Consider the following 13,185-nt stretch of genomic DNA (forward strand, 5'->3'; position numbering starts at 1 on the left):
ACTATTGCATACTGTTAAAATTCTTTTAGATTATTAAAATCTCTAGATTTTTATAAAATAGTTAAAGCTGAACAGCTGTTAGGCTCGATAATATATATATTTTAATAGTTATAATTTTATTATTTAATATCGGTCCGGTAAATATAATCCTACCGATCTACTGTTAAGAATAAAAAAAGACTTAAAAATTCTGTTTAATATAGAGATTTTAAAGTTGATACAGCATTAAATAGCTAGTAAATTTTTTGTAAGATTACAGCTAGTCTTAGAAAAGTTCCAGCTAAAATATAATAAAATATCTTTATAAAAGAGTTCTAAATCCTATACCTGCTAGTATATATTAAGTTTATTAGAATCTAAATATAATTAAACCGGTATAGAAGCAGTTAACTGGACTGTCGGAATAAAAATATTCTATAATTTATATATTAATATATCGGTAGTATTCCGAGCATATAAGTATAAAAACTTATTATATTCTAAAACTATTAGAGTAAGTTTATTTTATAATAAATATATTAGTATATCAGCAGCGTTTCGAGTATATAAAAATAAAGACTTATTCTGTTCTAAGATTAATAAGAAATTATATTTTCTAATCGAAAGAATCTAAAACAGAGATATAGAAATATATTATTAAAAACTTACTATTTTAGAAAATAACCCTAGATTTAAATATTAGAAAATTAATAAGAATAATCTTATTATATACAAGCACTGCTTGTATATTTTTATAGAATAAAACCTTCGGCAATATTTATTAAGCCTTTATTATAATAATCAACTAGCAGGCTATTTTGGATAATTAAGAATAAAAGCTCTTTTTAAAAGAAAATTTTATTAAATAAATCTCTACAAAAATATAATTATTTATATTAGAAAATACCCTGTATATTAAGAAGTTATATTTATTAGATATAAACTATATAACGAGCTTAAATTACTACTGATTTCTAGCCAATTCTTCGTTAAATTATTTATAGATTTTATTACAGGTCTATCTTCTGTTATAATAAAAAACAATATTTTAGATTTAATTTTTGTTATTATAAATAGGTTTATAAAATAATATTAATTTCTATCTGTTTTATATATTATAACTGCTCCAGAACTTGCTGAATTTTTTTATAGAAAGATTAAACTCTAGTTTAGACTATCTTAGAATATAATCTTAGATAGAGATTCTTTTTTTACTAGCAAATTTTGGTCCCGAGTTACCTATTATATTTAAATTAAATTCTATTTGTTAACAGTATTTCAATCCTAGACTAATAGTTAAACTAAAAGAATAAATCAGACTCTTAAATAATATTTTCGATACTTTATTAATAAAAATTATCTAAACTGGCCTATTTTATTGTCTTCTGCTTAATTTACTTATAATAATACTCTAAATTCAACTACTGGTTATTCTTCTTTCAAGGCTTTTTTAGGCTATTTGCCTGACTTTTATCTTTATACTAAGATCGGTATTTTTTAGAAAAAGATTTCTACAGCTAAAGATTAAATTAATAAGCTAGCTGTACTATAGAAAAATCTATAAAATCACTGGCAAAAAGCCAACAAAGTAATAAAAAAATATTATAATAAAAAATACTAGTTAATAACTTTTAAGAAGAAAGATCTCGTAAAACTATTTACTAAAAATTTAAAAATTAAGATCTTATTTCGGAAGCTAGCTTCTCAATATATTAGACTCTTAAAAATCCTAACAGCTATTAGAAAATAGATATATCAAATTTTTCTATCTGACTGCTATAGTCGAATTTATAATATCTTTTATATATTATTGTTAGAATAATAGGAATCTAGTATAGATTCGCAAGATTAACTCTATTCTTCAGATTTAGAGAAGAAAGAGGAGTTTAAAATCAAAGATATTAAAAATAAGCAGACTTTTAATAATAAATAATATTTTCTAGTTAAATAGACGGGCTGGCTAAGTAAATATAATAAATAGATTCTAAAAAAATCTATAGATAATATCCAGTAAGCTATTTAAAGCTATAAAAGATAAAAGAAGAAATTAGAACAGCAGAAAATATTTTATTTCTAAATATAAGAAAAACAACCGAATCTACATCGAATTACTATATTAGATATATTCAAAGATTAATATTAAAATATATAATCGAAATAAAAACTTCTATAAACAAGCCAAACCTTTATTAAAAAACTACCGGATCCACCCGGCTAATTGGTGCTATTCTTATAGAAGATAAACAGTAAAAAACCAGAACTATTTTATTTTTTAAATATAGAAATTCTAGGGGGAGGCCTTATTGCTATATATGGTATATATCTTGCGGTAAATCTTTTTAAAGAATATCTATTTGGCCCCAGTCTATAAAAAAAACCTGTTATTTCCGGATATTAAATAAAATATAGTCGGATTATTTGCGATAAAACAACAGCCCACAATAAAAAAGTAATAGAAAATTAGATTAGACTAGTAAATTAATCTATAAATTAATAGAAAGTTAATAAAAAAATATATAGTAATCTTAGACTTACTAGTGCCGGTTAGTTTATACTTATAATAATAGACCAGCTCGGCCGCCTTAAAGCCGGTAGTCAGAACTAGAATTAAATAACTAATTTAAATATAAAGTATTAAGTTCTAATCCAGATTCTGATCGAAGATAATATAGTTAATAAAAAACTTCTAATTCTAGTCTAGAATCTGTAAGAACTTGAGGATATTTTTTAGTATATTAACTAAAGTCTAGTTTTTATTAGCCTGAAAAATCTATTAAGAAGCTGTTAAAATATATCTAATAATAAATCTGGTTTCTACTAGAATACTATTTATATACTACAGATGTTATAGCATCGAAAATATAGTCAGATATAAAATTTTCTGCGTTGATAATATTAAAATTTTTAATATTAGTTTTTAAGTAATATAAATAAAAAAAGATCTTGGATATAATAGGCGTGTTGGCTAAACAACGGCAAGTAGTTATTAATATTATATTAAAAAATAGTAGAAATAAGAGTTTTAAGCAAATAAATTAACAGATAAAATATAAAACAAATAATAGAAATAAGAACAAAAATAATAAAAAAAGAGAATATAGAAAAAAAGATTTAGTAAAAAATTAAAATATAGAAATAAATAAAAATATATTAATTTTTTTTGTTTATATATATATTTTACGTCGGATTTTAATTAGATTATTAATAAAACACGTGCTCTATTTACTGCCTTAGAATCTTTTATTTACAGAATATATAGCTTATTAGGCAACCCTTCTACTATTACAATACCGAACTTTACTATTTAGAGAATACTACTAGTAAGAATATCTAATTAAAGTAAATAGTAAAGCTATTTGCGGTTATATTACCGTACTAAATAGCCCGGCTTGGCGGAGGAGTATAATTATTATATAATATCTACTGCTATAGCAGCTTATATCTACTACTATAGCAGCTGCTTCGGGGTTAATACAGATTTATCGGGATTTTAATCCGGATGCTTATATTATTATATTATTTATTTCTTCTTTTTATATAATATATTGTTCCGAGATTTTTTAGAGGAGGAGATTTCTTAAGAATTAGTCTTAAAATTAATAGAAGACTGCTTTTAACTATCTTGCTTGTCTTGCCTAACCAGCGTGTCTACTGCGTCAAGTAGTTTCTAACACTTACCGCAGTTAAAAATACTATTAGTCGGCTATAAGATTATTAGTAGTTAAAAAGACAAGTTGCCGAACTATAATAAAAAATCTAATATAATAATATTAAATTAATATTAACTCGGCAACAGAAAATTTTCTCTTTTTTAAGTAAATCTAAAATAAATATTAAAATCAAAGATATTCCGCAATTTAAATTTTTCTTTAATATTTAAAAACGCCAGGAATAGTTCTATAATTTAAATTATAATTTTTAGAGAATACTATTTAAATTTTATAATAACTACTATAAGATTCTCGAGACTATAAACTATATAAATATAACTTGTTGGTAAAAATAGTACTGTTATTTTAAAAAATTACTATTAGAATAAAAAAAAAATATTAGCTATTTATAGTCTATTTTTACTAAATAGATATTTTTTCTTATCCGAAATACTATTATCTTTAAGCCTAATATAATAAGTCAGCTAGAGTAAGCTCGGCAGTAAAATAATTAAGATTTTTATAAATTTTATATTTATCTTGATATTTTAGAATAATATTTTTCTAAAATTACTAAAAAGAAACACAGCTATACTTTTTTTATAAAATTATTTTCTAATTTTAGTTACTATATTAAAAAATATGTATACTAACTGCCTGAGAAACAAGACAAGATAATATCTTTTACTATTTATTATTAAAATCTATATATATAGAGATAAAAATATAAATAAAAACCTAATAAATCTAATATATTATAAAAATAGTTATAATTCTATAAGAATACTTAATCTTTTAATTCTAAAACTGATTATTCTAATCTAGTTAGAAAAGTTTTATAATACTTTTTATATAATAGTACTGAGTATCTTGCTAATTAATATTTTTAAAAAAAAAAAGATTAGCTTAAATTTAAGAACTGCAAGCTAGAAAAAATAATATAAAAAAATAAAATAAACTAAAACCAACTTTTCTATCTCAGCTCTATATTATAAAGTAAAAACAGCCGATAAAATATTAATACTAATATAAATATTTAATATTAGAAAAATCTATATAAATATTAATAGTTGTGCGGCGTACAACTTGGTTAATATTAGATTTATATAATAATACTTTTTTTTAAAATCCCAGAAATTCTTACTATGGCTTGAAGTTATTAACTATATTTTTATTACTAATTATAAAATATAAAATATTTCTTTAGATATTATTAATTTAAAAAAAATATAATAGTGTTTTACTAGACTATATATTACTACTATTTAAAATATTCTAATCTTATTTTTTATAACTACTCTACTTAACTATAAAATTTATTTATCTTTCTAAAATAAGTAATAGTAGTTTAAATTTAGTTAAATCTAAAAATTAAGTTTTTAAAAATTTACTAAGACTTGCCGAAATTACGCCTATATTTATATAATTATTAAAACTCTAAAAAAACTGTGGCTTCTAGATAATAATAAAAAATCAAAATATTATTAAAATAATTTTATTCTATTAGAACTAGTTAAATTTACTAATATCTTCTTTTCTAATTAATCTAAAATTTTTTCTAAATATTATAATAAAAATCATACTATCGATCTTCTCGAAGATAAATTATCTCTGTTTAGACCTATTTATTTCCTCTTAGAAAAAGAACTTTCAGTACTTAAAGATTATATTAACAAAAATACTACTAATAAAAGAATATATCTATTTAAAAGCTCTACAGAAGCCCCTATTCTCTTTATACCTAAAAAAAATAAAAGTTTATAGCTATATGTGGATTATTATAAATTTAATAAAATTATAATAAAAAATTAATATTTATTATTTTTAATTTTTAAAATTCTCGATTAATTAGCTGGATATAAATACTTCAGTAAAATTAATATTCAGAATATCTATTATTATATTTATATTAAAAAAGAAGACAAATAGAAAACTGTATTTTATATATATTATAGTTATTTTAAGTATATAATAATACTGTTTAGCTTGACTAATATATCTGCTTCTTTGTCATAGATAACCCCCGTAGCTATGGCGGATTATCAACAATCTATCTATATATCTTCCGCGCAACAGTCATGACATTAATAACTCAGATCTTCTTTAGTATTTAATTTCTAGGATCTTACTAAATCTTTAGAATAGCAAGAATTAGTCTTAAAATTAATAAACTGCTACTATTCTATATCTAACTAATCTTTTTTTTTTATAATTCTAATCCTTTCTCTTTAGTTATCTATAGAATACAGTATATTATTATAATTTTTATATTTTGATAGTAGTTCCGAGTCGAAAACTTCTTCTACTGCTAATAGTTTATTATCTTTACTATTAGATTCTTCGGTAAAAGATCTTATTATAGTTAGAAATATTATTAGTCAGCTATAAGATTACTAGCAGTTAAAAAAACAAGTTACCGAACTATAATAGAAAATCTAATATAATAATATTAAATTAGTACCGACTCGGCAACAGAAAACTTTCTTTTTTTTAAGTAAATCTAAAATAAATATTAAAATCAAAAATATTCCGTAATTTGAACTTTTTTTTAATATTCAAAAACACCAGAAATAGTTCTATAATTTAGATTATAATTTTTAGAAGATATTATCTAAGTTTTATAATAATTACTATAAAATTCTTAAGACTGTAAGCTATATAAGCGCGACTTATTAACAGAAATAATACTATTATTTTAAAAAATTATCACCAGAACGAAAGAAAAATATTAGCTATTTATAGTCTATTTTTACTAAATAAATATTCTTTCTTATCCGAAATACTGTTATTTTTAAGTCTAATATAATAAACCAGCTAGAGCAAGCTCGGCAGTAAAATAATTAAAATTCTTATAAATTTTATATTTATTTTAATACTTTGAAATAATATTTTTCTAAAACTACTAAAAAAAAATATAGTTATATTTTCTTTATAAAATTACTTTCTGATTTTAGTTGCTATATTAAAAAATATATATACTAACTGTCTGAGAAATAAGACGAGATAGTATCTCTTACTACTTATTATTAAAATCTATATATATAGAAACAAAAATATAAATAGAAACCTGACGGGTCTAATATATTATAAAAATAGTTATAATTCTATAAAAATACTTAATCTTTTAATTCTAAAACTAATTATTCTAATCTAGTCAGAAAAGTTTTATAATACTTTTTATATAATAGTACTGAGTATCTTGCCAACCGATATTTTTAAAAAAAAAAGAGATTAGCTCGAATTTAAGAACTATAAGCTAGAAAAAGTAATATAAAAAAATAAAGTAGATTAAAACCAACTTTTCTGTCTCGGCCCTATATTATAAAGTAGAAACAGCCGATAAAATATTGATGCTAATATAAATATCTAATATTAGAAAAATCTATACAAATATTAATAGTTGTGCGGTATATAATCTAATTAATATTAAATTTATACAGCAATACTTCTTTTTAAAATTCTAGAAATTCTTACTACGGCTCAAAGCTATTAACCATATTTCTATTACTAATTATAAAATATAGAATATTTTTTTAGATATTACTAATTTAAGAAAAGTATAATAATATTTTATTAGATTATATATTATTACTATTCAAGACGCTCTAATCTTACTTTTTATAATTATTCTATTTAACCATAAAATTTATTTATCTTCCTGAAATAAGTAATAATAGTTTAAATTTAGTTAAATCTAGGAATTAAGTTCTCGAAAATTTATTAAAACTTACTGAAATTATATTTATATTTATATAATTATTAAAGTTCTAAAGAAACTATGGCTTCTAGATAATAACAAAAAATCAAAATACTATTAAAATAATTTTATTTTATTAGAACTAGTTGAATTTACCGATGTCTTTTCTTCTAATTAATCTAAAATTCTTTCTAAATATTATAATAAGAATTATATTATTAATCTTCTTAAAAGTAAATCATCTTTATTTAGACCTATTTACCTCCTCTCAGAAAAAGAACTTTTAATATTTAAAAATTATATTAACAAAAATACTGCTAATAAAAGAATATATTTATTTAAAAGTCCTACAGAGGCCCCTATTTTCTTTATATCTAAAAAGAATAAAAGTTTGCGGCTATATATAGATTATTATAAATTTAATAAAATTATAGTAAAGAATTAATATTTATTATTTTTAATCTCCAAAATTCTCGACTGATTAGCTGGATATAAATACTTTAGTAAAATTAATATCCAGAATATTTATTATTGCATTTATATTTAAAAAAAAACAAATAGAAGACTGTATTTTATATATATTATAGTTATTTTAAGTATATAATAATACTGTTTGGCTTAATTAATATATCTGCTTCTTTTTAAAACTATATATACTTCGTATTGCATGATATTCTCGATATTATTTATATTATATATCTAGATAATATTCTTATTTTCTCGATAATAAGATATAAATATATTGAATATATTAAGAAAATACTGATATAACTATAAGAAGCTAATCTATATATTAAACTATTTAAATACTTTTTTCTTCAGTAATAAATTAAATTTTTTAAATATATTATTTTCTCTACAGGCATTATAATAAATTCTAACTAAATTAAAATTATTATTTTATAGCTGTTATCTGCTACCTACTATAATATTTAGATCTTTTTAGGATTTTATAACTTTTACTACAGATTTATTTATAACTTTTTTTTACTAGTACTATCTTTAACGAATCTTCTAAAGAAAAGTTAAAATAGCAAGAAACCGAAAATATATTATTTAGTTCTAAATAAAAGACTAGTGTTTCGCCGATTTATTAATATATTTCAGACTATTTTTCTTTTTTGTTTTTTTAATTTAATTTAATCTATTCGGATCGAAACCGATGCCTGTAATAAAAAAATAGCAGGTATTTTAATCCAACCGGAACTAACAGAACAATATTATATAGTTGCTATTTAATCAAGAAAATTCTCGGATATAGAACTTAACTGGAGTATTCTAAATCAAAAACTTTTCGCTATTATCTACTTTTTTAAATATTAGTATTAATATCTTAATGGAACTTAGTATTTTATTAAAATTCTATCTAACTATATAAATCTTAGATTATTTATAAATTAATCCCGGCTTAATAGATATTAAATATATTAATATATAATTTTAGCTTTTTTTAACTTTATAATTAAATACTAATTAGATAAGAATAATCCTGCTGATATTTTATTTAAACTATTCGAGCCAGTAAAAAGCTTTTATAATAATAATATTATATAAATACTTCGTGACCGGTTAATATTTATTTTAACAGTATCTAAAATCTCAGTAGTAACTAAGATTAGAAAATCCTAGTTTAAATATAGTAAGATGTTTTTATAGAAGAGATCTAGATCTAGTATTTATATAGTATTAAGCAGGCCTACGAACGCTGCCGGTACAGAATTAGCTAATTAGACTGTAGTTTATATAATAAACTATAAATAATCCGCCAGTATTACAGCTATAAAAAGTATAAATAAAGCTAAAAAGATTTATAAATCTGTTTATAATAATAATCTAAGAAATTTAATTAAAACTCTTTAGAATCAAGATTCTAAATTTTAAAAAAAGAAAAATAAACTACTTAAATATTAGAAAATTATAACAGATAGATTATTATATTTTAAAAATAGACTTTATATACTAAAAACAGAAGGCCTGTATTAAAAGTTATTATAATAATATTATAATAATCTGTTAGCAGGTTACTTTAGATAAAATAAAATTAAACAACTTCTCCGCAGGAAATTCTATTAGATTAGTCTTTAAAATAATATAGAAGACTATATAATAATATATTTTATCTACCAATATTAAACTGCAGCTAGGTATCGATTATATAGAGAACTTAAAAGTCTACTAATTTTATCGAGATTATAGACTAAAATTATTATAAATTTTATTATAGAACTACCCGAACTATACTATCAGAATTATTAAATAAATTTGATATTGGTAATTATTAATTGTTTTATAAAAATAAACTGTTTTATAGCGGTATTATATATGATTTAAGCAGAAAAACTAGCCGAATTATTTTATTAAGAAATCGAACTAAAATATAGAGTTTTTTATAATATAGTTATAAATAGAGGCTCTGTATTTACAAGTTAATTTTAATCCGATTTTTACTACTAAACTAAGATTAAGAAATAGTTGTTAACTATATTTCACCCGTAAACCGACGGTTAAATAAAAAAAATTAATTAAATTTTTAAATATTATCTGCGCTGCTTTATAACCGAGTATTAAAACTACTAAGTAAATTTATTAAATAAAACAGAATTTATATATAATAATTATCCGAATATTTCTATAAAAATAATTTCTTTCGAAGCTCTAATAGATTATTCTTCTAAATTTAGACTCCGAATTGAGAATAATTTTATAAAAGTAGAAGTACCGTTAATATCAGAAAGACTAGAAAAGCTAAATATTTTATAAGAAAAACTAAAGAAAAACTAGCAGAAAGTAAGTAAAAACTAATTAACTTACTATAATAATTATTGTGGTATTTTATTTTTTGAACAAAATAATAAAACAGTCTATATTTTTAAATAAAAAGATTTGGTTAAATTATCTACTATAAATATTAAATTTAAGGAAACTTCTTAAAAATTAGTTCTAAAATTTATAGGGCTTTTTAGAATTCTAGAAGCTGTAAAAAAACAAGTATTTTATTTATATTTTTTCGATAAATATACTTAGTTATATAATATCTTTTATATTATTCTGCTAGAATCTTAAAAAGTTAAAAAAAATATTTTCGAAACTTTGCCAATACCAGATCTAGATAATAATAAAAAGTAGAAGATAAAGTAGATATTAGATAGTCTATACTATTAGAAGAACCAGTTCTATCTAATAAAATAGTAGAAATAGTTTTTTAAATATAATTAATAATTACCGGCAGAAAATTTGGTAAATACTTAGTAAAAAGTCTATAAATTTAATAATTAGATTACAGCTTTCTATTCTGTAATATATAAATTGAGATTAATATACAGTAGAAATAATAATAAAATAATTATAAGATATACGCAACGCGCATATAATTTATAATAAAAAAATATAAGTTTATTATATTATATATTTATTTTATTTACGTCTACGTGTATAAACTACAGAAAGAATAATATTAAGAAAAACCCGGATTATATATATTCAGCGGGACTATTAAAACTAAAAAATAACTAAATAAAAATTGTCGGTAGAGAATATTACTATATAAAAAATAAATATAGAATATTAACAAAACTATAAACCGCGGATAATACTAATAAAAAAAATATTTTTAGTATTAGTAATATGCTAGTTTTTATTACTATTTCCATTAGTATAAAAATATATAATCTCGTGAATTATATTGTCCAGGTAGAAGACTACTATATAATACTAAAACAGATAGCTAGTATTACCAGATAAAAAATAAAGATATTTATACAAGTTTCCGGCCTGGGCGGTAAGAGTATAATACTCTATAATAAAACTATAATAAACAGCCAGATTTTTCTATTAGAAAGTTAATATAATTTTTATAAATAATTAATACTACTTATAATTATAGTTTTTTTAGTAGCAGCCGCTATACCGTACTTGATATAGTAGATCTTTTCCGTGTTAGAAAATTAAGCAGCGAGGTTAGCAGCTAAAAAACCGAAAAAGATATAAAAAATAAGATTATACTTCTTTTCTATTTCCACCGCCTAAAAGAAACTTAACTAGTAGAGAATTAGCGACAGATTACTGGTATTATTTAGTATTTTTAACGCCGTTTAATATATATTTAGCTAGAGTCGAAGTTTAAAAAAAAAAAGAAGAAAATTTACCGGGGTATAATTTGTCTTCTGACTGGCGCACTATTAATATTTTATTAATAAAACTATATTAAAAATATACCCGGGCTTGAACTTTTTACTAGAACTATACTTATAGTTTTTTATACTAATCCAAAGATATTTTAGACAAAAGAAAATGCTGAAAAAAAATACAGTCTTAGCTAAAAAATAATAATTCGCTGTAGAAGGTATAGTATTATAGTACAGATACTACAGCTACTTATTAGTATTTTGGTAATACTAAGAAAATATAGAATATAGATACTATATATATATATTAAAACAAATAAATAAATATAGAAACGGTAGAAAAACGCGAATTTTTCGATATAAAACAAATAATGCTGATAATATCAAGGATGTTAAGAAAAATATATAAAAGTATATTTATATTGTTAATATTATTATTAAAGAACTACAGTATTCTTAAAGCAGAATAGTATTATTTATAATATATATTCTGAACGAGACTAGCCTGCGACTTTCTGTTATCTACTATTATATTTTTAAAAATAGTTAGCTCCCGCGCCGAAGCGGCAGTACTATACTATTATTATACTGCTGAGAACAGCTGTATATAAAAGAAAGCCTAATTATTATAGATAATCTCTATAATTATAGCAGATTATTAACAATCTATCTACGTATTCTCCGCGTAATAGTTATAATATTAATGACTCAGACCTTCTTCAGTATTTAACTCCTAGGACCTTACTAAACCTTTAGGATAGCAAGGATTAGTCTTGAAATCAATAGACTGCTACTATTCTATACCTAACTGACCTTTTCCCTTTACACCTGTAACTTTCTGCTATTTATTACTATATTTTTAAAAATAGTTAGCTTCTGCGCTGAAGCAGCAGTACTATACTACTATTATACTGCTAAAAACAGCTGTATATAAAAGAAAGCCTAATTATTATAAATAACTTCTGTAGTTATAGCGGATTATTAACAATCTATTTATATATTCTTTGCGCAATAGTTATAATGTTAATAACTCAGATCTTCTTTAGTATTTAACTCCTAGGATCTTGCTAAACCTTTAGGATAGTAAGAATTAGTCTTGAAATCAATAGACTGCTACTATTCTATACCTAACTGACCTTTTCCCTTTACAAATAATTAGACTTCTAATAATATTAGTTTATATTAGCTTTATAAATATTTTATTTCTTCTATTAAAAACTAATAGACAGAGTAATATAGTCTTTTAATTTTTAATAAATATAACTTTTATTTAACTGCAGAATTTAACAATATATATAGTTAAAATAATATTATTTCTATCTGTATATCTTTATATTTTTTATATTTTTGTTAATTATTTAACATTGCTTGCTTTATATTATTAAAAAAGTATATAAAAATTTAATAAAACAGCTAATCTGCTAAAATATTTACTATATTAATAAAATTAATTTTTTGAATATATATTCAGAAGTATATTTTCTTATTTTTAAAAAATTAACTATTTATAATATTTTTAAGACTTTAGAATTAGTTTTATTTCAGCCGAATAAGATTTTTAATAGACTAATTATACAGCTTTATAAGTTTATTTTAACCAGCAGTACTACTACTATATTAATAGTACTAAAAATATCTAGAGTGGATTAACCTGACCGTTATACCTTAACCTTAACCTGACCATAACCTGGCGGTCAGGTTAAGGTACAAAAAAATTTTAACCGTACGGTTACAA

Source organism: Aspergillus brunneoviolaceus (assembly GCF_003184695.1).
Source record: "Aspergillus brunneoviolaceus CBS 621.78 unplaced genomic scaffold BO95scaffold_3, whole genome shotgun sequence".
In the NCBI taxonomy this organism is placed as follows: domain Eukaryota; kingdom Fungi; phylum Ascomycota; class Eurotiomycetes; order Eurotiales; family Aspergillaceae; genus Aspergillus; species Aspergillus brunneoviolaceus.